Source organism: Tachyglossus aculeatus, chromosome 1 (genome assembly GCF_015852505.1).
Source record: "Tachyglossus aculeatus isolate mTacAcu1 chromosome 1, mTacAcu1.pri, whole genome shotgun sequence".
NCBI classification, from domain to species: domain Eukaryota; kingdom Metazoa; phylum Chordata; class Mammalia; order Monotremata; family Tachyglossidae; genus Tachyglossus; species Tachyglossus aculeatus.
Genome location: NC_052066.1, coordinates 29,615,840 through 29,643,062, shown reverse-complemented (window position 1 = coordinate 29,643,062; position 27,223 = coordinate 29,615,840). Strand labels below are relative to the sequence as shown.

The following is a 27,223-nucleotide window of genomic DNA, read 5'->3' as shown; positions in this document are numbered from 1 at the left end:
TGAGCCACGCTGGAAAAAGTAAGAGTAAGGAGAAAGAATGAATAAATGGATAAGTAAATAAATGAGGCATGCATGGAGATCAATCAAACAATAATCAGTGGTATTTACTGAGAGTTTACTCTATGCAGAGAGCTGTGCTAAGCGCTTGGGAGTGTAAAATATAACAGAGTTGGTAAACACGTTCCCTGCCTACAGAGAGTTTACAGTCTAGAGGGGATATATAATAATAATAAGAATAATAATAAGAATAATGGCATTTGTTAAGCGCTTACTATGTGCAAAGCACTGTTTTAAGCACTGGGGAGGTTCCAAGGTGATCAGGTTGTCCCACGGGGGGCTCACAGTCTTAATCCCCATTTTACAGATGAGGTAACTGAGGCTCAGAGAAGTTAAGTGACTTGCCCAAGGTCACACAGCAGACATGTGGAGGAGCTGGGATTAGAACCCATGACCTCTGACTCCCAAGCCCGGGCTCTTTCCACTGAGCCACACAACATATCTGTTACATTGATTGATTCATTGATTGATTGATTACATAGGTTACATATCTGCACACAGTAAGCGCTCAACAAATACGATTGAATGAATGAATAGCAATATAGCTGTTCATTCATTCATTCAATTGTATTTATTGAGCACTTACTATGTGCAAAGGACTGTACTAAGCGCTTGGGAGGGTAATATATAGCAGAGTTGGTGAACACGTTTCCTGCCTACAAAGAGCTTACAGTCCAGGAGGGATGTATCTGTTACATATTCATTCATTCATTCATTCAATCGTATTTATTGAGCGCTTACTGTGTGCAGAGCACTGTACTAAGCGCTTGGGAAGTCCAAATCGGCAACATCTAGAGACGGTCCCTACCCAACAACGGGCTCACAGTCTAGAAGGGAGAGACAGACAACAAAACAAAACATGTGGACAGGTGTCAAAATTGCCAGAACAAATAGAATTAAAGCTATATGCACATCATTAACAAAATAAATAGTAAATATGTACAAGTAAAATAAATAGAGTAATAAATCCGTACAAATATATATACAGGTGCTGTGGGGAGGGGAAGGAGGTGTTATATATGGAGATATAACTGTTCATTCATTCATTCAATCGTATTTATTGAGCACTCACTGTGTGCAAAGCACTGTACTAAGAGCTTGGGAGAGTACACTATAATACCAGACAGACGCATTCCCTGCCCACAGTGAGCTCACAGTCGTCTTCTAGACTGTGAGCCCGCTGTTGGGTAGGGACCGTCTCTATATGTTGCCAACTTGTACTTCCCAAGCGCTTAGTACAGTGCTCTGCACACAGTAAGCGCTCAATAAATACGATTGAATGAATGAATGAATGAATCTGTTAGCATTAAAGGGTGCGATGAACACATGTTGGTGGGGGAAATTTGCCAGGAGAAGCCTTCTTGGAAGAGCGGGGCTAGGAGGAGATTGTGTCCAACCTGATTAGCTTTCATTCAATCGTATTTATTGAGCACTTACTGTGTGCAGAGCACTAGCTTGTTTTTACCCCAGTGCTTAGTACAATGCCTGGCACATAGTAAGCACTTAGCAACTACCATAAAAAAATTAAAAAAAAAATTACAGATGGGAAACTGACTTGTCCAAAGTCTGAGTAGAATCTAGAGCTCTTAGTTGTTCAGGGTCATTTCTACTAATCAATCAATCGTATTTATTGAGCGCCTACTGTGTGCAGAGCACTGTACTAAGTGCTTGGGACGTACAAGTTGGCAACATCTAGAGACAGTCCCTACCCAACAGTGGGCTCAGAGTCTGAAAGGGGGAGACAGAGAACAAAACCAAACATACTAACAAAATAAAATAAATAGAATAGATATGTACAAGTAAAATAAATAAATAAATAGAGTAATAAATATTCTCTCCCAAGTGCTTAGGCCAGGGCTCCGTACTTAGAAGGTGCTCAATAAATAAATTGATTGATTAACAAATTAATTTCCACTCCGTTATGCTCTTGCCATTTTCCAACTCAATTCCAGGGCAACAGTAGCCACGTTTAATAAGGCAAAATGCATGCTCTTTCCTCATCCCTCCAAAGCTTCAAACCTAAAGCTTTCTTAACTGTGTAAAAATCAATCAATAAATCAATCACTTCATCAGTGGTATTTATTGTTTATTGGGAGCAGGCTACTGTAGACTCTAAGCCTGTTGTAATAAACAGGGACTATGTCTGTTCATTGTAACATTGTACTCTCCAAAAGGCTTAGTCCAGGGCTCCGCACTTAGAAGGTGCTCCATAAATAAATTGATTGATTAACAAATTAATTTCCACTCTGTTATGCTCTTGCCATTTTCCAACTCAAATCCAGGGCAACAGTAGCCACGTTTAATAAGGCAAAATGCATGCTCGTTCCTCATCCCTCCAAAGCTTCAAACCTAAAGCTTTCTTAACTGTGTAAAAATCAATCAATAAATCAATCACTTCATCCATGGTATTTATTGTTTACTGGGAGCAGACTACTGTAGACTCTAAGCCTGTTGTAATAATTACTACTTAATAATTACTATTCTATTTATTTTATTTTGTTACTATATTTTGTTTTGTTGTCTGTCTCCCCCTTCTAGACTGTGAGCCCGCTGTTGGGCAGGGACCATCTCTATATGTTGCCAACTTGTACTTCCCAAGCGCTTAGTACAGTGCTCTGCACACAGGGAAAGCAGCGTCGCTCAGTGGAAAGAGCCCGGACTTTGGAGTCAGAGGTCATGGGTTCAAATCCCGGCTCCGCCACTTGTCAGCTGTGTGACTTTGGGCAAGTCACTTCACTTCTCTGGGCCTCAGTTCCCTCATCTGTAAAATGGGGATTAAGACTGTAAGCCCCCCATGGGACAACCTGATCACCTTGTAAACTCCCCAGCGCTTAGAACAGTGCTTTGCGCATAGTAAGCGCTTAATAAGTGCCATTATTATTATTATTATTATTATTACAGTAAACGCTCAATAAATACGATTGAATGAATGAATGAATAAACAGGGAATATGTCTGTTCGTTGTAACACTGTACTCTCCCAAAGGCTTAGTACAGTGCTTTGCATGCAGCAAGTGCTCAATCAATACGATTGAATGAATGATCAATCAATCAATCAATCAATCGTATTTATTGAGCACTTACTGTATGCAGAGCACTGTACTAAGCGCTTGGGAAGTCCAAGTTGGCAACATATAGAGACAGTCCCTACCCAACAGTGGGCCCACAGTCTAAATGATGAGTTGGTAGGTACATTCCCTGCCCACGAGGAGCTTACAGTCTAGAAACTGTGAAAGGGACTCTAAAAATGTCCCGTTCCCTTTTCTTTTGAACCAAAAAAGGACTGGCAAAGAATTCTACAAATGTTTTTGTTCAAAGTTTCCAGCGGGGTGGGCGGATTGGTTTCTAGAGAGGCTTCTTGGGAAGACACTCATCCTGTTCAGAGAATGATAAGAGTTGGAAAGGATGTGAAATGTGACCAAATCCATCCCTCTGCCTCTACTAGGGCTAATGTTCGACCAATTCCAGACAGAAGAGAATCTATCCTACGTAAATATGGAAAACTACACTTTGTACCTGGGAAAGGAACGGTGAAATTGAACCTCTGAAACTGGTGACAGTCAATCGAGCTTATTGAGCGCTTACTATGTGCAGAGCACTGTACCAGCACTTAGAACAGTGCTTTGCACATAGTAGGTGCCTAACAAATGTCATCATTATTATTACTAAGTGTTTGAATGAGTACAATAGAACAATAAACACACATATTCCCTGCCCACATCGAGCTTACAGTTTAGAGGGGGAGACAATCAATCAATCAATCAATCAATCAATCAATCGTATTTATTGAGCACTTACTGTGTGCAGAGCACTGTACTAAGCGCTTGGGAAGTCCAAGTTGGCAACATATAGAGACAGTCCCTACCCAACAGTGGGCTCACAGTCTAGAAGGGGGAGACAGAGAACAAAACCAAACATACTAACAAAATAAAATAAATAGAATAGATATGTACAAGTAAAATAAATCAATCAATAAATAGAGTAATAAATATGTACAAACATATATAATATATATACAGGTACTGTGGGGAAGGGAAGGAGGTAAGATGGGGGAAACTAATATAAACAAATAAATTAAAGACTGGACATTTAGACAGAATTGTTATTATTATTAATAACAATAATAGTTGTGATATTTGTTAATGAATGTGCATTATTATGATAGTACAATCATCAACTTGTACTTCCCAAGCACTTAGTACAGTGCTCTGCACACAGTAAGCGCTCAATAAATATGATTGAATGAATGAATCTAGTCTGTAAACTTATTAGGGGCGGGGAACATGTCTGCTAATTCTGTTGCACTGAGAAGCAGCGTGGCTCAGTGGAAAGAGCCCGGGCTTTGGAGTCAGAGGTCACGGGTTCAAATTCCGGCTCTGCCAATTGTCAGCTGTGTGACTTTGGGCAAGTAACTTCACTTCTCTGTGTCTCAGTCACCTCATCTGTAAAATGGAGATGAAGACTGTGAACCCCCCTTGGGACAACCTGATCGCCTGGTAACCTCCCCAGCGCTTAGAACAGTGCTTTGTACTTAGTAAGTGCTTAACAAACACCATCATCAACATTATTATTATTATTATATTATTATTACAGTGTTCCGCACACAATGGGCACTCAGTAAATGCCATTGATTGATGGATGGATTGATAGTATGTGGGACTGTACTTTTCAATCCACATTTTCAATCAATAATAATAATAATAATGATGGTATTTGTTAAGCGCTTACCATGTGCAAAGCACTGTTCTAAGCGCTGGGGGGATACAAGGTGATCAGGTTTTCTCACGGGGGGCTCACAATCTTAATCCCCATTTTACAGATGAGGTAGCTAAGGCACAGAGAAGTTAAGTGACTTGCCCAAAGTCACACAGCCGATAAGTGGCGGAGCCGGGATTAGAACCCATGATCTCTAACTCCCAAGCCCGGGCTCTTTCCACTGAGCCACGCTGCTTCTCCTAATCACTAAATCCTAATCACCAAATTCTCCCCCTTCTAGACTGTGAGCCCACTGCTGGGTAGGGCCCGTCTCTTTATGTTGCCAACTTGTACTTCCAAAGTGCTTAGTATAGTGCTCTGCACACAGTAAGCGCTCAATACATACGACTGAATGAATAAATCCTGTGGGTTCGGACCTTCTCAACATCGCTAAAATCCACCCTTTCCTCTCCATCCAAACTGCTACTACGTTAATCCAGTCGCTTATCTTATCCCGCCCCGATTACCGTACCAGCCTCCTGGCTGACCTCCCAGCCTCCCGTCTTTCCCCATTCCAGTCCATACTTCACTCTGCCGCCTGGATCACTTTCCTACGGGAATGATGAGGCCGTGTTTCCCCACTCCTCGAGAACCTCCAGTGGCTGCCCATCCACCTCCGCATCAAAGGGAAACTCCTCACCATTGCCTGTGAAGCCCCCAGTCACTTTGCCTTCTAGACTGTGAGTCCACTGTTGGGTAGGGACCGTCTCTATATGTTGCCAACTTGGACTTCCCAAGCGCTCTGCACACAGTAAGCGCTCAATAAATACGATTGATTGATTGATTGATTTGCCCCCTCCTTCACCTCGCTACTCTCCTATTCCAACACAGTCTGCACACTTCGCTCCTCTAACGCTCACCTTCTCACCGTGCCATCATCTCATCGTTCTCGCCGCCCGCCTCTCCTCCGCATCACCATCATCATCAACTGTATTTATTGAGCGCTTACTATGTGCAGAGCACTGTACAAAGCGCTTGGGAAGTACAAATTGGCAACATATAGAGACCGTCCCTACCCAACAGTGGGCTCACAGTCTAAAAGTAATAATAATGGCATTCATTAAGCGCTTACTGTGTGCAAAGCACTGTTCTAAGCACTGGGGAGGTTATAAGGTGATCAGGTTGCCCCATTGGGAGCTCACAATCTTAATCCTCATTTTCCAGATGAGGTAACTGAGGCACAGAGAAGTGAAGTGACTTGCCCAAAGTCACACAGCTGACAACTGGCAGAGCCAGGATTTGAACTTATGACCTTTGACTCCAAAGCCCATGATCTTTCCACTGAGCAATCCTGCCTCTGGCCTGGAATGCCCTCCCTCCTCATAGCCAACAGACAATTATTCTGCCCCCGCTTCAAAGAAGGCCCATCTCCTCCAAAAATCCCTCTTTTCCTCTTCTCCCGCTCCCTTCTGCATCGCCCTGACTTGCTCCCTTTATTCATCCCCCCTTCCCGCCCCCATAGCACTCAAGTCCGTATCGGCTCACAGGCTAGAAGGGGGAGACAGACAACAAAATAAAACATGTAGACAGGTGTCAAAACCATCAGAATAAATAGAATTATAGCTATATGCACATCATTAATAAAATAGAGTAGTAAATATGTACAAACACAGCCCCTGTTCCACCCGAGCCTCTCAGTCTTTATTTATATTCACATCTGTCTTCCCCTCTAGGCTGTAAGCTCGTTGAGAATGGGGATCGTGTCTGCTTTATCACTATAGCATACTCTCCCAAGCGCTTAGCACAGCGCTCTGCGTACAGTACAGTACAGTGCTAAGCGCTCTGCACACGGTAAGCACTCAGTAAATACGATTGAATGAATGAATGAACAGTAAGAGCTCAATAAATACCAGTGGCTACTGACTGACTGTAGAACTAGGAGTACATAGTGTACTTGTACATATTTACTATTCTATTTATTTTATTTTGTTAATTTGTTTTGTTGTCTGTCTCCCCCTTCTAGACTGTGAGCCCGCTGTTGGGTAGGGACTGTCTCTATATGTTGCCAACTTGGACTTCCCAAGCGCTTAGTACAGTGCTCTGCACACAGTAAGCGCTCAATAAATACGATTGAATGAATGAATGAATAGGAGAGCAGCCCTGATCTGGGTGACAAGTTTTATAATAATAATAATGATGATGGCATTTGTTAAGCGCTTACTATGTGCAAAGCACTGTTCTAAGCGCTGTCAGGGGGGGAGATACAGGGTGATCAAGTTGTCCCACGTGGGGCTCACAGTCTTCATCCTCATTTTACAGATGAGGTCACTGAGGCTCAGAGAATAATAATAATAATGATGATGGCATTTATTAAGCACTTACTATGTGAGAAGCACTGTTCTAAGCGCTGGAGAGGTTACAAGGTGATCAGGTTGTCCCACGGGGGGGCTCACAGTCAATCCCCATTTGACAGATGAGGGAACTGAGGCACAGAGAAGTGAAGTGACTTGCCCAAGGTCACACAGCAGACATGTGGCAGAGCCAGGATTCGAACCCATGACCTCTGACTCCAAAGCCCGGGCTCTTTCCACTGAGCCATGCCGTTTCTCTGCTGGGGTCAGAAGGTAGGGGAGATTAGCAGGTTTCATTTAACTTGACTGTTGGAGGTTTTCTCTTGAGAATATTCAAATCTGCCCAGGGAGTTAAAATTAACTTACCAGAGGTGTGAGCATTTTGGCAAGAAGAGGAAGAGAAAAGAGCTGCATTAACAAACAGCAACACAGACAATAATAACCATGATAATAATTATGATATTTGCATAGTGCTCGTTATGGGCCGGGCACTGTGCCAAACGCTGGGGGAGATAGAAGAGAGTCAGATCCATTCATTCATTCAATCGTATTTATTGAGCGCTTACTGTGTGCAGAGCACTGTACTAAGCGCTTGGGAAGTACAAGTCGGCAACAGATAGAGACGGTCCCTACCCAACAACGGGCTCACATTCATTCATTCAATTCAGTCGTATTTATTGAGCGCTTACTGTGTGCAGAGCACTGTAGCTCCGCCACTTGTCAGCTGTGTGACTTTGGGCAAGTCACTTAACTTCTCTGTGCCTCAGTTACCTCATCTGTAAAATGGGGATGAAGACTGTGAGTCCCACGTGGGACAACCTGATCACCTTGTAACCTCCGCAGCGCTCAGAACAGTGCTTTGCACATAGTAAGTGCTTAATAAATGCCATTATTATTATTATTATTATTATTACTAAGTGCTTCTAGCTCACAGGCTAGAAGGGGGAGACAGAGAACAAAACAAAACATGGAGACAGGTGTGAAAACCATCAGAATAAATAGAATTATAGCTATATGCACATCATTAATAAAATACATTAGTAAATATGTACAGACACAGCTCCTATTCTACCCGAGCCTCGCAGTCCATGCGGGAGGGAGAACGGGTCTTTCATCCCCATTTCACAGACGAGGAAACCGAGGCACAGAGAAACCCCAGGCCGCACAACAGGGAAGCGGCAGAGCCGGAATGGATTCAAAGCAGGCGGATTTCTGCAGGTGGATTTCTCTGCTTTGGTTCAGGGAGAAGACCAAACTACCAGGGGGTTCAGGTGGGTTTGAATTTATGCCCTAAGAAATGCTGAGGAGATTTATTTTTGCCACCAAGCCGCTATCGGTGACGGAGGAGGAGGATATTTTTCGAGGCCTTCGGAGAGAAAGCTTCTACAGCCTCCCTACCTAAATGATCCTAGTTCTAGAATCTAGGTTGAGAAGCAGCATGGCATAATGGCTAGAGCTCGGGATTGGGAGTCAGAAGGTTATGGGTTCTAATCCTGCCTCCGCCACTTATAATAATAATGATGACCTGGAATGCCCTCCCTCTGCCCATCCGCCAAGCTAGCTCTCTTCCTCCCTTCAAGGCCCTGCTGAGAGCTCACCTCCTCCAGGAGGCCTTCCCACACTGAGCCCCTTCCTTCCTCTCCCCCTCGTCCCCCTCTCCATCCTCCCATCTTACCTCCTTCCCTTCCCCACAGCACCTGTATATATGTATATATGTTTGTACAGATTTATTATTCTATTTATTTATTTATTTATTTATTTTACTTGTACGTATCTATCCTATTTATTTTATTTTGTTAGTATGTTTGGTTTTGTTCTCTGTCTCCCCCTTTTAGACTGTGAGCCCACTGTTGGGTAGGGACTGTCTCTATATGTTGCCAATTTGTACTTTCCAAGCACTTAGTACAGTGCTCTACACATAGTAAGCGCTCAATAAATACGATTGATTGATTGACTGATTGATCAGATTGTCCCGGGGGGGCTCACAGTCTTCATCCCCATTTTACAGATGAGGTAACTGCGGCACACAGAGAAGTGAAGTGACTTGCCCAAAGTCACACAGCTGACAGTTGGCGGAGCCGGGATTTGAACCCATGACCTCTGACTCCAAAGCCCGCTCTTTCCACCGAGCCACGCTGCTGCGGTGTGACCTTGGGCAAGTCACTTCACTTCTCTGGGCCTCAGCTCATCTGTAGAATGGGGATTGAGGCTTGTGAACCCCATGTGGGACAAGGACAGCATCCAATCTGATTTGCTCATATCTGACTTTTATCTTTTAGATAAAAGATGAATATGTAAGTAATATTTATATTTTAGATATCTTTTAGACTGTGAGCCCACTGTTGGGTAGGGACTGTCTCTATATGTTGCCAACTTGTACTTCCCAAGTGCTTAGTACAGTGCTCTGCACACAGTAAGCGCTCAATAAAGACAATTGATGATGATGATGATGATGATATCTGACCCAGGGCTTCGTAGAGTGCCTGACATATAGTAAGCGCTTAACAACCACCACAGTTATTATTCATTATTATTCTAGCCTCGGATATTGCACTTGTTTGTAACAAGTACAAGAAGTACTTGTTACTTGTAGAGAAGCAGCGTGGCTCAGTGGAAAGAGCCCGGGCTTGGGAGTCAGAGGTCATGGGTTCAAATCCCGGCTCTGCCACTTGTCAGCTGTATGACCTTGGGCAAGTCACTTCGCTTCCCTGGGCCTCAGTTCCCTCATATGTAAAATGAGGATGAAGACCGTGAGCCCCACATGAGACAACCTGATCACCTTGTATCCCCCCATCGCTTAGAACAGTGCTTGGCACATAGTAAGTGCTTAACAAATACCATTATTATTATTGAACTTTTTGAGGACTCCTTTCTTTGGTAGAGCTAGCTGACTACAGGTTCGAGTTGCAACCAGAAACATTCATCCATTTTGCAGGTTTAGGTCTTCTCTAACTTGTGGGGAAAGTCTAAACTTTGGGGTAACCCTATCTACAATCATCTCTTGACTCTGACCTTTCTCACTCCTCACTAGACAACATCAAAGTAAGTGACCCCTTGTTGGGTAGGGACCATCTCTATATGTTGCCAACTTGTACTTCCTAAGAGCTTAGTACAGTCCCCTGCACACAGTAAGCGCTCAATAAATACGATTGAATGAATGAATGCCAACTTGTACTTCCCAAGCGATTAGTAGAGTGCTCTGCACACAGTAAGTTCTCAATAAATGATTGAATGAATGAATGAATGAATGGTATGCTTTTTTGCCCTTCTCTTTGAGCACTTACTGTGTACAAAGCACTGCAATAATAATAATAATAATAATGATGATGGCATTTATTAAGCATTTACTATGTGCAAAGCACTGTTCTAAGTGCTGGGGATGTTACAAAGTGATCCAGTTGTCCCATGGGGCAGTCTTAATCCCCATTTTCACTGTACTAAGCACTTGGGAGAGTACACTGTAGCATTAAACAGACAAATTCCCTGCCCACAGCAAGGATACAGTCTAAAGGGGGAAAACAGACATTCATAGAAATAAATAATAATAATATTAATGTTTGTATTTGTTAAGCGCTTACTATGTGCCAAGCACTGTTCTAAGCACTGGAGGGAGATAAAATGTAATTAGATTGTCCCACGTGGGGCTCACAGTCTTCACCCCCATTTTACAGATGAGGGAACTGAGGTGCAGAGAAGTGACTTGCCCAAGGTCACCCAGCTGACATGTGGCGGAGCCGGAATTAGAACCCACGACCTCTGACTCCCAAACCCCGGCTCTTTCACTAAGTCACGCTGCTTCTCTATAAATTACGGAGAGGTACATAAGGGCTGTGGGGCTTGGGGATGAACAAAGGGAGAAAGACGGGGCGACACGGAAGGGAGTGGAAGGAAAGGAAAAGAGGGCTTAGTCAGGGAAGGCCTCTTGGAGGAGATGGGCCTTCAATAAGGCTTTGAATCAATCAATCAATCAATCAATCGTATTTATTGAGCGCTTACTGTGTGCAGAGCACTGTACTAAGCGCTTGGGAAGTACAAGTTGGCAACATATAGAGACAGTCCCTACCCAACAGTGGGCTCACAGTCTAAAAGGGGGAGACAGAGAACAAAACCAAACATACTAACAAAATAAAATAAATAGAATAGATATGTACAAGTAAGATAAATAAATGAATAAATAGAGTAATAAATATGTACAAACATATATACATATATACAGGTGCTGTGGGGAAGGGAAGGAGGTAAGATAGGGGGGATGCAGAGGGGGACGAGAGGGAGGTTGAAGGTGGGGGAGAGTCATTGTCTGCTAGAAATGAAAAGGGAGGGCATTCCAGGCCAGAAGCAGGGCATGGGCGAGAGGTCAGCGGCGAGATAGGATGAAGTCGGGGTAATAATAATAATAATAATAATAATAATAACAATAATAATGATAGCATTTATTAAGCGCTTACTACATGCAAAGCACTGTTCTAAACGCTGGGGAGGTTACAAGGTGATCAGGTTGTCCCACGGGGGGCTCACAGTCTTAATCCCCATTTTCCAGATGAGGGAACTGAGGCACAGAAGTCAAGTGACTTGCCCAAAGTTACATAGCTGACAAGTGGCAGAGCCGGGATTTGATCCCATGACCTCTGACTCCCAAGCCCGGGCTGTTTCTGCTGAGCCACGCTGCTTAATCAATCAATCAATCAATCAATCAATCAATCGTATTTATTGAGCGCTTACTTTGTGCAGAGCACTGTACTAAGCGCTTGGGAAGTACAAGTTGGCAACATATAGAGACGGTCCCTACCCAACAACGGGCTCACAGTCTAGAAGAGGGAGAGTCCTTAATGAGTCCTTAGGCCCCACTTTCCCCCAGGATGGAAACACCTCCTTCCATGTTAGCGGACGGGCACAGTGTGACCCCACAAAGAGCTTTAATAAATCTGCTCTTCCTCTCTGTCCTACATTCAGCCTGTGCTTCCTGCCCTCAGTCGTCAGGCTCCCTGTTCTGTTTCAGTGGACAGTGTGGTAGGAGGGCGAACAAGACGGAGGTTACTTGAGATGGAGGTTACTTGGGGTACAGTGAGGGGATTGGCATGAGAGGAGCGAAGTTTGCACGCTGGGTTGGAGGAGAAGAGTAGCGAGGTGAAGCAGGAGGGGGCAAGGGGATGGAGAGCTCTAAAGTCGACGGTGATGAGTTTCTGTTTGTTGCGGAGGTTTCTATCAATCAACCCATCAATCGTATTTATTGAGCGCTTAATGTGTGCAGAGCACTGTACTAAGCGCTTGGGAAGTACAAGTTGGCAACATCTAGAGACAGTCCCTACCCAACAGTGGGCTCACAGTCTAAAAGGGGGAGACAGAGAACAAAACCAAACATACTAACAAAATAAAATAAATAGAATAGATATGTATAAGTAAAATAAATAAATAAATAGAGTAATAAATATGTACAAACATATATACATATATACAGGTGCTGTGGGGAAGGGAAGGAGGGGTTTCTAAGCACCTGTTAGAGCTCCTGGTGGGCAGGGAACCTTGTCCACCAACTCTATTGCAGTGTATTCTCCCAAGCGCTTAGTCCAGTGCTCTGCACACAGCAAGCGCTCCATAAATGCCATCGATTGATGAGTCGATTACGGTTTCTTTGAGGAGAACGCACTGAAATATTCTTGCCATCTTTTTAGGATTCCGTTCTTGCATGGAATGAGTTATCTTTGTCCTCCAGCGGCCCGGAATTCTGACGATTTTGACACCTGCCTGCATTCATTCATTCATTCAATCGTATTTATTGAGCGTTTACTGTGTGCAGAGCACTGGACTAAGCTCTTGGGAAGTCCAAGTTGGCAACATATAGAGACGGTCCCTACCCAACAGTGGGCTCACAGTCTACATGTTTTGTTTTGTCATCTGTTTCCCCCTTCTAGACTGTGAGCCCGTTGTTGGGTAGGGACCGCCTCTACATGTTGCCGACTTGTACTTCGCAAGAGCTTAGTACAGTGCTCTGCACAGAGTAAGCGCTCAATAAATACGACTGAATGAATGAATGAACAGGATCACAGATTGTCTTTAGCGACATGTGGAAAACTCTGTGGATCCACTACCAGAACGATGGCAGATGCAGAGCAGGGCACTCCGGGAGAGATGTTTCCATGGTGTCGCTATCAATCAATCAATCGTATTTATTGAGTGCTTACTGTGTGCAGAGCACTGTACTAAGCGCTCGGGAAGTACAAGTTGTCAACATATAGAGACGGTCCCTACCCAACAGTGGGCTCACACACTATGGGTCGGAAGCGGCTCGACGGCATAAGACAAGACAAGGAATCTGGGGTTTTGTGGTGGGCTGAGAAGCCCTGGATCTCTCCTGCCTCAGTGTCCCAACCCTTGTGAAAACGTGTTTCCTAATTTGATTGGCACGTTGTAACGTGGTTTTTTGAAAGCCTCACTTTTGTCTGAGTTCTTTGATGGCAGAAGCCACCACCGGTGCGCTCAGTGTTTTCCAGCAAATGGGAAAAGCAGGGTGGCCTGATGGCTAGAGCCCGGGCCTGGGAGCCAGAAGGTCATGGGTTCTAATTCCGGCTCCACCAATTTTTCTGCTGCGTGACGTCGGGTAAGTCACTTCACTTCTTCGGGCCTCAGTTACCTCAACACTAAAATGAGGATTCAATTCCACTCCCTCCTAACTAGACTGTGAACACCATGCAGGACAGAGACTGTGTCCAAACGTTGTATCTATCCCAGTGTTTAGAACAGGGCTTGACACATAATAAGTGCTTAAAAACGCCATTAGTATTATTATTATTCTGGCACAATCAGATCAGGAACGATGGGAGGGTAGGGAGAAAGTGGGGAGGGGAGCCCCTTGACTCTTGCTTTTTGAAAATCTGAGAAACCTTCAGATCCCCACACCTACCAATTTTTAGGGCCCATCTATACTCAAATGGCTATATTATTATAATGTTAATAATCATTATATTGTATTAATTATTATATTATTATTTGTTGTTATTATATAATAATAATGGTATTTGTTAAACAATATGTGCCAAGCACTGTTCTAAGCACTGGGGTAGATACAAGGTAATCAGGTTGTCTCATATGGGGCTCGCAGTCTTAATCCCTATTTTACAGATGAGGTAACCGAGGCACAGAGAAGTTAAGTGATTTGCCCAAGGTCACAGAGCAGACAAGTAGCGGAGCAGGGATTAGAACCCATGTCTACTGACTCCTAAACCCGTGCTCTTTTTTTTTGATGGCATTTATTAAGCGCTTACTATGTGCCAAGCACTGTTCTAAGCGCTGGATTATAAAAGCTCCACTACCTGGGGGCTCGCAAAAATTTCCTTCAGTTTCTCTGTTTCTCCTCTCCACGGAAATCTTTAGTAAAAGGCGAAGGATTTATGCGCTTTGAAGAGAAGCAAGAGTGCTCTTGCCACTAAGCCTCACTGCTTCTAAGCCAATCAAATTGTAGACCCGAGGGGAATCCAGGCAGAAGATAACAGTGTGGTAATGGAGGGTACTTTGCTAAAGAGGAAGGTGCATTTGGGAAATTGGGAATTGCAACACTATTAGCATCTCATTGTTTTACCTCCCTAAGAGCCAGTAGATTGGCTTCTTTCTACACAATATAGTGTTTGGGCTCCACCGTGATACCGCAAACTCTTTGCCTCCTGGAGCTGATTTGCAGATCTCATATTCTCTGTTTTTTCCTCCCATTTATATTTCGCCTTTGTTTCTTTCTGCGCTGCTAGATTGTAGGCGTCTTGAAGACAGGGATCACCTCCGTTCATTCATTCATTCAATTGTATTTATTGAGCGCTTACTGTGTGCAGAGCACTGTACTAAGCGCTTGGGATGTACAAGTTGGCAACATATAGAGACGGTCCCTACCCAACAGCGGGCTCACATTTCTTCTAGACATGTGGCTAGCACAGTATTTGGCTCGGTATTATTATCATTATCAAGCGCCGTCGAGTCGTTTCCGATTCATAGTGACTCCATGGATATTCTTTCTCCAGAATGTCCTGTCCTCCGCCATAATCCACAACTTGTACTTCCCAAGCGCTTAGTACAGTGCTCTGCATACGGTAAGCGCTCAATAAATATGATTGAATAAATGAATGCACCTTTCTAATGATCTTTCTGTTATCATCATTATGGTCTCTAACCATCTAGCTGCTGGTCTGCCTCTTCCACATTTTCCCTGGACTTTTCCTAGCATTAGTGTCTCCTCCAAAGAATCAGTCCTCCTGATTATGTGTTCAAAATACACTACTCCAAGTTGAGTCGTTTGGCCTTCCAGAGACCACTTTGGTTTAATTTGCTCCAAAATTCATTGGTTTTTTTTTTTTTCAGGCAGTCCATGGTATTTCCAAAAGCCTTCTCCAACACCACATTTCAAAAGAATCAGGATTCTGCTCTGTAGGTGCTCAATAAATACTCCCGCATGATCGATCGGATTGTGCCTTGAAAACTGCTCTGCAGAGAATAGGCCTTCTGGCTCGTTTAGATAATAATAATAATGATGATGGTATTTGTTAAGCATTTACTATTTTCCAAGCACTGTTCTAAGCGCTGGGGTAGATATAAGATAATCAGGTTGTCCCATGTGGGGCTCACAGACTTCATCCCCATTTTACAGATGAGGTAACAGGCACAGAGAAGTGAAGTGACTTGCCCAAAGTCACACAGCTGACAAGTGGCGGAGCCGGGATTAGAACCCACTACCTCTGACTCCCAAGCCCGGGCTCTTTCCATGTTTGATCTTTTCAGCCCTTGTGTAGAGCCTTGTCAAGGCTCGAGTTGGATCGAGTTGGATGAGAGAAGCAGCGTGGTTTAGTGGAAAGATCCCGGGCTTGGGAGTCAGAGGTCGTGGGTTCGAATACCGGCTCTGCCGCTTGTCAGCTGTGTGACTTTGGGAAAGTCACTTCACTTCTCTGGGCCTCAGTTACCTCATCTGTAAAATGGGGGTGAAGACTGTGAGCTTCACTTGGGACAACCTGATCACCTTATATCCTCCCCAGCGCTTAGAACAGTGCTTTGCACATAGTAATCGCTTAACAAATGCCATCATTATTACTATCCTGTTTGATCAATTATATCATCCAAAGTTCACTCCTAGTAGTGAGGGGACAGAAAAATGGAACCACTGGGCTTTAATGGGGAAGATCACTGTGGGCAAGGAACGGGTCTACCAACTCTGTTGTATCGTACTCTCCCAAATGCCTCACACAGTGCTCTGCGCACAGTAAGCGCTCAATCGATCCAACAAACAATCAAATTTATTGGTGCTTATTGTGTGGAGAGCACTGGACTAAGCCCTTGAAGGGGTACAAAATAAAGAGTTGGTAGACACATTCCCTGCCCACAACGAGCTTACAGTCTGGAGGGGGACACAGAAATGAATGTAAATAAATAAATTACAGTTATTTACCAAAGTGCTTTGGAGCGGAGGGAGGGGTGAATAAAGGGAGCAAATCGGGGCGACGGAGAAGGGAGTGGGAGAAGAGAGAATGAGGACTTAGAGAAGGCCTCTTGGAGGAGACGGGCCTTCAGTAAGGCTTCGAAGGAGGGGAGAGTCATTGTTGGATGTGAAGAGGGAGGGCATTCCAGGCCAGAGGCTGGTCGGGGGCGAGAGCTTGGCGGTGAGATAGATGAGATTGAGGTGCAGTGAGTGGGTTGGCATTAAAAGGAGCGAATTGTGCGGGCTGGTTTGGAGTAGGAGAGGAGCGAGATGAGGTCGGAGGGGGAGAGGTGATTGAATGCTTTAAAGCCGACGATAAGGAGTTGCTGTTTGATGGTGGAGGTGGATGGCCAATCTTCAGAGGTTCTTGAGGAGGGGGGAAACGTGGACTGAATTTTTCTTTAGAAAAATGATCAGGGCAGCAGAGTGAAGTCACTCTCGCCCCCGTCCCCCCTCTGGCCTGGAATGCCCTCCCTCTTCACATCCGACAGACAATGACTCTCCCCTCTTTCAAAGCCTTATTGAAGGCCCATCTCCTCCAAGAGGTCTTCTCTATGTCCTCATTTTCTCTTCTCCCACTTCCTTCTCCATCGCTCCGATTTGCTCCCTTTATTCACCCCTCCCTCCGCTCCAAAAGCACTTCAGTAAATAACTGTAATTTATTTATTTACGTCATTAAGTCCCTCTCTAGACTGTAAGTTTGTTGTGGACAGGGAATATGTCTACTAACTCTTTATTTTGTACTCCCTCAAGGGCTTAGTCCAGTGCTCTCCACACAATAAGCACCAATAAATTTGATTGTTTGCTGGATCGGCTGAGTGGAGTCAGAAGGGCATGGGCTCTAATCCCGGCTCCGCCACTTGGGCAAGTCACTTAACTTCTCTGTGCCTCAGTTGCCTCATCTGTAAAATGGGGATTGAGATTGTGAGACTCACATGGGACAGGTTACTGTGTCCAACGTGATTTGCTTGTATCCATCCCAGCGCTTAGTACAGTGCTCAACACATAGTCAGCGCTTAACAAATACCATAATAATAATAACTATTATTATTAAGTATGGACTGGAGTGGAGAGAGACAGGAGGCAAGGAGGTCAGCAAGGAGGATGATTCAGTAGTCCAGGTGGGATAGGATGAGTGCCTTGATTAAGGTGGGAACAGATTGGATGGAGAGGAAAAGGTGGATTTTAGCAATGCTGTGGAGGTGGAACTGACAGGATTTAGCGATAGATTATGTGGTTTGAATGAGAGAGACGAGTCAAGGATAATGCCAAGGTTACGGGCTTGTGAGAGGGGAAGGATGTTGCCAACTTGTACTCCCCAAGTGCTTAGTACAGTGCTCTGCACACAATAAGCGCTCAATAAATACGATTGATTGGATGAATGAATGAATGGTGCTGTCTACAGTGATGAGAAAATCAGAGGGAGGACGGCGTTTGGGGGGAAAGATGAGTCCTATTTTGTAGAAGTTAAGTTTGAGGAGATGGCAGGGCATCCGACTAGAGATGTCTTGAAGGCAGGAGGAGATGCAAGACTGCAGAGAGGGAGAGAGATCAGGGCTGGAGGTGTAGATTTGGGAATCATCCGCATAAAGGTGGGTAATTGAAGCCATGGGAGCGAAAGAGTGCAGATGGAGAATAGGGGGGGACCCAGAACTGAACCTTGAGCGACCCTCACAATTAGGGGGTGGGAGGCAGAGGAGGAGCCCGCGAAGGAGATGGAGAATGAATGCCCAGAGAGATAGAAGGAAAACTAAGAGAGGACAGTGTCAGTGAATAAATACCATTGAATGAATGATTGATTGATTGATTGAATGACAGTGTATAAAAGAGTTGCCGTCCCTCTGTCGACAGTGCTGTCTTCAATCTGCAGGACAAATTTACTGTTGAAACCCCCTCACAAATGGCCTCCCTGTCAGCATAATAATAATAGTTATGGTATTTCATTCATTCATTCAGTCATATTTATTGAGTGCTTACTGTTTGCAGAGCACTGTGCTAAGCGCTTGGAAAGTACAATTCAGCAATAGAGACAATCCCTACCCACACTGGACTTACAGTCTAGAAGGGGGAAGACAGACATCGAAACAAGTAAATAGGCATCAATATGAATAAATAGAATTGTAGATAAATGCACGTCAACACAATATAAATAAGCAGCGTGGCTCAGTGGAAAAGAGCACGGGCTTTGGAGTCAGAGGTCACGGGTTCAAATCCCGGCTCCGCCACTTGTCAGCTGTGTGACTTTGGGCAAGTCACATCACTTCTCTGTGCCTCAGTTACCTCATCTGTAAAATGGAGATGAAGACTGTGAGCCCCCCATGGGACAACCTGATCACCTTGTAACCTCCCCAGCGCTTAGAACGGTGCTTTGCACATAGTAAGTGCTTAATAAATGCCATCATTATTATTATTATTATTAAATAGGCATCGATATTAATCAATAGAATTTTGGATAGGTACATATATACACAAGTGCTGTGGGGTGGAGAGAGGGACGTGCTTACTATGGACCAGACACTATACTAAGCGCTGGGGTGGATGCAAGCAAATTGGGTTGGGCATAGTCCCTGTCCCACATGGGGTTCACAGCCTCCATCCCCACTTTTACAGATGAGGGAACCGAGGCCCAGAGAAGTGAAGTGACTAGCCCAAGCTCACACAGCAGATGAGTGGCGGAGGCAGGATTAGAACTCATGACCTTCTGAGTCTCAGGCCCGGGCTCTATCCACTGCGCCATGCAGCATCCAACCGCTCTTTCCATCAGTCGAGAAGATGCCACCCAACTGGTGGTCTATTGGGTTGTGTGTCCTGTATGCTCGCTGTGGGCAGGGACTGGGTCTACCAGCTCTATTGTATCGTACTCTCCCAAGCGCTTAATACAGTCCTCTCTTCCTCTGCACGTAGTAAATAAATTCGATCGCATTTATTGAGCGCTTACTGTGTGCAGAGCACTGTACTAAGCGCTTGGGAAGTACAAGTTGGCAACCTATAGAGATGGTCCCTACCCAACAGCGGGCTCACAGTCTAGAAGATAATAATAATAATAATGATAGCATTTATTAAGAGCTTACTATGTGCAAAGCACTGTTCTAAGCGCTGGGGGGTTACAAGGTGATCAGGTTGTCCCACATGGGGCTCACAGTCTTAATCCCCATTTTACAGATGAGGTAACTGAGGCACAGAGAAGTTAAGTGACTTGCCCAAACTCACACAGCTGATAGTTGGCGGAGCCGGGATTTGAACCCCTGACCTCTGACTCCAAAGCCCGGGCTCTTTTCCACTAAGCCACGCTGCTTATTTATATTGTGTTGACGTGCATTTATCTACAATTCTATTTATTCATATTGATGCCTATTTACTTGTTTGATGATCGATTGACCGTGTAACTCTCATACTCCAAATCATGGCATGGGTCAGAAATGATTTCCGGCGTGAACTCTCCTCCTTTATAAAAGCGGTGTAAAGGACAAGGCCAGAGGATTCCCTCTGGTGAGCTCTCAAATTAGTCTCGGATCGCTGTCATCACTCGTATTTATTGAATGCCTGAGACATGTTCGTTCAGTCATATTTATTGAGCGCTTACTGTGTGCAGCGCACTGTACTAAGCATCTGGGAGAGTACAATACGACAACAAACAGACACATTCCCTGCCCACAACTAACGTACAGTCTAGAGGACGAGCTTACAGTCTACATGTACGACGCTGTAGACTATAAACCTATTATGGGCAGGGAACGTGTCTGCTAATTCTGTTGTGTTGTACTCCCCGAAGCGCTTAGTACAGTGCTCTGCATCTAGTGAGCGCTCAATAAATACCACTGATTGATTGATTGAACGCTGTACAGTTGATCTGTTTGGGAGTATTCACAGGCAAACCAAATTCCAGTTTCCGGCGACAAGGAGCTCTCAGGATGTGATTATCAGTCATGAGCAACGGTACTTATTGAGCACTTATTGTGTGCAGAGCACTGTACTAAGCCCCTGGGAGAGTACAATCATCAATGTCAAGTCATCGATGGGTATTTATTGAGGGTTTACTGTGTTGTTTTGAACTCTCCCAAGCGGTTAGTAAGGTGCCTTGGACACAGTAAGTAAATACGATTGAATGAAATGCAGAGAACTGTACTAAGCACTTTGGAGAGTACAATATAAAATAATATTCAGTCATTCATTCAATAGTATTCATTCATTCATTCATTCAATTGTATTTATTGATATTGATAGCATTTATTAGGCATTTACTATGTGCAAAGCACTGTTCTAAGTGCTGGAGAGGTTACAAGGTGATGAAGTTGTCTCACGGGGGCTCACAGTCTTAATCCCCATTTTACAGATGAGGGAACTGAGGCCCAAAAAAGTTAAGTGACTTGCCCAAAGTCACACAGCTGACAAGTGGCAGAGCCAGGATTTGAACCCATGACCTCTGACTCCAAAGCCTGGGCCCTTTCCACTGAGCCACACTGATTTATTGAGCACTTACTGTGTGCAGAGCACTGGACTACGCACTTAGGAAGTACAATTTAGCAACAAATAGAGACAATACCTGCCCTCAACGGGCACACAGTCTACAGCATGGCCTAAAGAAAAGAGCATGACCCTGGGAGTCCGAGGACCCGGGTTCTAATCCTGCCTCCTCCACTTCTCTGTTGTATGATTTTGGGCAAGTCAAAACTTCTCTGTGCCTCAGTACCCTCATCTGTAAAATAGGGATGAGGACTGTGAGCCCATTGTTGGATAGGGACTGTCTCTATATGTTGCCAATTTGTACTTCCCAAGCGCTTAGTACAGTGCTCTGCACATAGTAAGCGCTCAATAAATGCGATTGATGATGATGATGATGATGATGACTCCTCCCCATCCCCCCCAGCCCTACTTCCTTCCCCTCCCCACAGCACTTGTATATATTTGTACAGATTTATCACTCTATTTTACTTGCACATATTTACCATTCTATTTATTTTGTTAATGATGTGCATATAGGTATAATTCTATTTGTTCTGATGATTTTGACACCTGTCTCCACGTTCTGTTTTGTTGCCTGTCTCCCCCTTCTAGACTGTGAGCCCGTTGTTGGGTAGGGACCGTTTCTAGATGTTGTCGACCTGTACTACCCAAGTGCTTAGTCCAGTGCTCTGCACACAGTAAGCGCTCAATAAATACGATTGAATGAACGAATGAATGACTGTGAGCCCCACGTGGGATATGGACCGTGTCCCACCTGATTAGGGAATTGGGAATAACCGCTTCTGCTTGGGCATGGTAGAAGAAATTTGTACTTTCCAAGCGCTTGGTCCAGTGCTGTGCACGCAGTAAGCGCTCAATAAATACGATTGAATGAATGAAAGAAGAGATCTCCTGCCTCCTCTCCAAGTTCTCCACCTGCGCTTCCGAAGCAGCGTGGCTCAGTGGAAAGAGCCCGGGCTTTGGAGTCAGAGGTCATGGGTTCAAATCCCAGCTCCTCCAATTGTCAGCTGTGTGACTTTGGACAAGTCACGTAATCAATCAATCAATCAATCGTATTTATTGAGCACTTACTGTGTGCAGAGCACTGTACTAAGTGCTTGGGAAGTACAAGTTGGCAACATATAGAGACTTAACTTCTCTGTGCCTTAGTTCCCTCATCTGTAAAATGGGGATTAAGACTGTGAGCCCCCCATGGGACAACCTGATCAATTTGTAACCTTCCCAGTGCTTAGAACAGTGCTTTGCACATAATAAGTGCTTAATAAATGCCATTATTATCATTATTAAGAAATGACAGCAATGGCCACCAGACAGGGATGCTCGTTTCTTCTTGGGGAGTTTCTTTGTTCTATACTGTTTCTCCTCAGGAACTGTGTTATGTTTCTTTGCTGAACTAGCTGAAATCCCAAGTAGTTCAAGGTGAGGGATCACTGCAAGGATTTGTCTCACATGCCTCTTCCAATGCCCAGGTTAAATCTCAATCTAACGTTGGAATGTGAAGAGCAATAACTCTGTCAAGCTGCAAACTCTTATTTGAACTAATACGTAACCTTACCTCAGTAGGATTGCAGAAGACTAAGAGTTACAGGCTGGGTCCATCCCCTTCAAGACTGTGAGCCCTTTGTTGGGTAGGGACCGTCTCTAGATGATGCCGACTTGTACTTCCCAAGCACTTAGTACAGTGCTCTGCACACAGTAAACACTCAATAAATAGGACTGAATGAACGAATGAGTGACTGTGGGCCCCACATGGGACATGGACCGTGTCCCACCTGATTAGGAAATTAGGAATAACCACTTCTGCTTGTGCATGCGTGGCTCACTGGAAAGAGCATGGGCTTTGGAGTCAGAGTTCATGGGCTCAAATCCCAGCTCTGCCAATTGTCAGCTGTGTGACTTTGGGCAAGTCACTTCACTTCTCTGGACCTCAGTTCCCTCATCTGTAAAATGGGGATTAAGATTGTGAGTCCCCTATGGAACAACCTGATCATCTTGTAAACTCCCCAGTGCTTAGAACAGTGCTTTGCACATAGTAAGCGCTTAATAAATGCCATTATTATTATTATTATTATTATTATTGTTATTATTATTATTAAGAAATGACAACAATGGCCACCAGACAGGGATGCTCCTTTCTTCTTGGGGCGTTTCTTTGTTCTGTACTGTTTCTCCTCAGGAACTGTGTTATGTTCCTTTGCTGAGCTAGCTGAAACCCCAAGTTGTTCAAGGTGGGGGATCACTGCAAGGATTTGTCTCACATGCCTCTTCCAATGCCCAGGTTAAATCTCAATCTAACGTTGGAATGTAAAGAGCAATAATTGTCAAGCTCCAAACTCTTATTTGAACTAATATGCAACCTTACCTCAGTAGGATTGCGGAAGACTAAGAGTTACAGGCTGGGTCCATCCCCTTGTAGACTGTGAGCCCGTTGTTGGGTAGGGACCGTCTCTAGATGTTGCCGACTTGGACTTCCCAAGCGCTTAGTACAGTGCTCTGCACACAGTAAGCGCCCAATGAATACGACTTTATGAATGAATTAGGGTGTGTCTACAGCAGCGCTTAGTACAGTGCCTGGCTGAGCATCCAGCACTGCCTTGCCATCTCTTTGGCTGCAAATAGTCCTGCATGTAAATAACCTTTGTGCGCAATGCACAATGTGTCGCACCCCGGCTGCCCTTTCGTGTCGCTCCGGCCCAGCCGGAATCTCACTATCAGGGAAGTGACAGTTTGAGTGACACGGTCCAAACCACTAGCACTAGAATCAATTCCCCCACGCATGGGGATCTCAGTCAGTCAATCAATCGCATTTATTGAGCGCTCACTGCGTGCAGAGCCCTTTACTAAGTGCTTGGGAGAGTACAATGTAGCAGACATGTTCCCTGCCCACACCAAGCTTACAGTCTAGAGGGGGAGATGGACATTAATATAAATTTTAAATAATGTAGATATCATCATCATCATCATCAATCGTATTTATTGAGCGCTTACTTTGTGCAGAACACTGTACTAAGCGCTTGGGAAGTACAAGTTGGCAACATATAGAGACAGTCCCTACCCAGCAGTGGGCTTACAGTCTAAAAATAAGTGCTGTGGGGCTGGGCAGGGGTGAATAATAAAGGGACCGAGTCGGGGTGACGCAGAAGGGAGTGGGAGAAGAGGAAAGGAGGGCTTAGTCAGGGAAGGCTTCTTGGAGGAGATGGGCCTTCAGTAAGACTTTGAGGGCAGGGAGAGTCGTTGTTTTTTGGTTATGAGGAGGGAGGGCGTTCCCGGCCAGAGGCAGGATGTGGGTGAGAGGTTGGCGGTGAGATAGAGGAGATAGAGCTGCAGTGACAAAATGAACATTAATAATAATCCCAGTGGTGAGAAGTTTCTGTTTGATGTGGAGGTAGATGGCAACCACTGGAGGTTCTGGAGGAGAGGGGAAATAATAATAATAATAACAATAATAATAATAATAATTGTGGTATTTTAATAATAATAATAATGGCATTTATTAAACACTTACTATTAAGCACTTAGTATGTGCTCCCCCCTCCCCATCCCCCCTGCCTTACCTCCTTCCCCACCCCACAGCAGCTGTATATATGTTTGTACAGATTCATTAGTATATTTATTTATTTTATTTGTACATATTTATTCTATTTATTTTGCTTTGTTAATATGTTTTGTTTTGTTATCTATCTCCCCCTTCTAGACTGTGATCCCGCTGTGGGATAGGGACCGTCTCTATATGTTGCCAACTTGTACGTCCCAAGCGCTTAGTACAATGCTCTGCACACAGTAAGCGCTCAATAGATACGATTGAATGAATGAATGAATGCAAAGCACTGTTCTAAGCGCTGGGGAGGTTACAAGGTGATCAGGTTGTCCCACGCGGGGCTCACAGTTTTAATCCCCATTTTACAGATGAGGTAACTGAGGCCCAGAGAAGTGAAGTGACTTGCCCAAAGTCACACAGCTGACAATTGGCATAGCTGAGATTTGAACCCATGACCTCTGACTCCAAAGCCCGGGCTCTTTCCACTGAGTCTATATGCCATGCACTGTGCTAAATTCTGGGGTAGATACAAGGAAATTGGGTTGGACACAGTCCCTGTCCCACGTGGGGCTCAGGGTCTCAATCCCCATTCTCCAGATGAGGGAACTGAAGCACAGAGAAGTGAAGTGACTTGCCCAACGTCACACAGCGGACAGGTGGCAGAGCCGGGATTAGAATCCAAGACCTTTTGACTCCCAGGCTTGTGCTCTAATAATAATGATAATAATAATGGTATTTGTTAAGCACTTACTATGTGCAAAGCACTGTTCTAAGCGCTGGGGAGGTTACAAGATGATCAGGTTGTCCCACGGGGGGCTTACAATTTTAATCCCCATTTTACAGATGAGGGAACTGAGGCTCAGAGAAGTGAAGTGACTTGCCCAAAGTCACACAGCTGGCAGTTGGCGGAGCTGGGATTTGAACCCATAATAATAATAATAATGATGGCATTTGTTAAGCGCTTACTATGTGCAAAGCACTGTCCTAAGCGCTGGGGGGGGATACAAGGTAATCAGGTTGTCCCACGTGGGACTCACAGTCTTAATCCCCATTTTCCAGAGGAGGTAACTGAGGCTCAGAGAAGTTAAGTGACTTGCCCAAGGTCACACAGCAGACATGTGGCGGAGCCGGAATTCGAACCTATGACCTCTGACTCCAAAGCCCGGGCTCTTTCCACTGAGCCACGCTGCTCTGACTTTAAGCAGTAGGCCAGGCTTCATTAGAGGAGCAAAGTGTGTGGGCTGGATTGTAGTAGGAGAGTAATCAATCAATTAATCAATCAATCGTTTTTATTTAGCGCTTACTGTGTGCAGAGCACTGTACTAAGCGCTTGGGAAGTCCAAGTTGGCAGCATATAGAGACGGTCCCTACCCAACAGTGGGCTCACAGTTTAGAGGGGGGAGACAGAGAACAAAAACAAACATATTAACAAAATAAAATAAATAGAATAGATATGTACTAGTAAAATAAATAAATAAATAAATAAATAAATAGAGTAATAAATTTTTACAAACATATATACATATATACAGGTGCTGTGGGGAAGAGAAGGAGGTAAGACGGGGGGATGGGGAGGGGGAGAAGGGGGAGAGGAAGGAAGGGGCTCAGTCTGAAAAGGCCTCCTGGAGGAGGTGAGCTCTCAGTAGGGCCTTGAAGGGAGGAAGAGAGAGTGCTTGGCGGATGGGCAGAGGGAGGGCATTCCGGGCCCGGGGGATGACGTGGGCCGGGGGTCGATGGCGGGATAGGCGAGAACGAGGTAAGGTGAGGAGATTAGTGGCGGAGGAGTGGAGGGTGCGGGCTGGGCTGGAAAAGGAGAGAAGGGAGGTGAGGTAGGAGGGGGTGAGGGGATGGACAGCCTGGAAGTCCAGGGTGAGGAGTTTCTGCCTGATGCGCAGATTGATCGGTAGCCACTGGAGATTTTTGAGGAGGGGAGTAACATGCCCAGAGCGTTTCTGGACAAAGACAATCCAGGCAGCAGCATGAAGTATGGATTGAAGTGGGGAGAGACACGAGGATGGGAGATCACAGAGAAGGCTGATGCAGTAGTCCAGACGGGATAGGATGAGAGCTTGAACGAGCAGGGTAGCGGTTTGGATGGAGAGGAAAGGGCGGATCTTGGCAATGTTGCGGAGCTGAGACCGGCAGGTTTTGGCGACGGCTTGGATGTGAGGGGTGAATGAGAGAGCGGAGTCGAAGATGACACCGAGGTCGTGGGCTTGTGAGATGGGAAGGATGGTAGTGCCGGCAACAGAGACGGGAAAGTCAGGGAGAGGACAAGGTTTGGGAGGGAAGACAAGGAGTTCAGTCCTGGACACATTGAGTTTTAGGTGGCGGGCAGACATCCAGATGGAGATGTTCTGAAGGCAGGAGGAGATGCGAGCCTGGAGGGAGGGGGAGAGAGCAGGGGCGGAGATGTAGATCTGGGTGTCATCAGCGTAGAGATGAAAGTTGAAGCCATGGGAGCGAATGAGGTCACCGAGGGAGTGAGTGTAGATGGAGAACAGAAGGGGACCAAGCACTGAACCTTGGGGAACCCCCACAGTAAGGGGGTGGGAGGGGGAGGAGGAGCCCGCAAAAGAGACTGAGAATGAACGACTGGAGAGATAAGAGGAGAACCGGGAGAGGACGGAGTCTGTGAAGCCAAGGTCGGATAGCGTGTTGAGAAGAA

At 45.0% G+C, this 27,223-nt stretch overlaps 1 non-coding gene across 1 annotated transcript; it reads right to left on the bottom strand.

The window, feature by feature from the left end:
• Positions 1-14,401: 14,401 nt before the first annotated feature.
• Positions 14,402-14,515, bottom strand: LOC119937651. The gene has a single exon (XR_005454173.1). It is a non-coding gene; the product is annotated as a U5 spliceosomal RNA (small nuclear RNA).
• Positions 14,516-27,223: the final 12,708 nt, after the last annotated feature.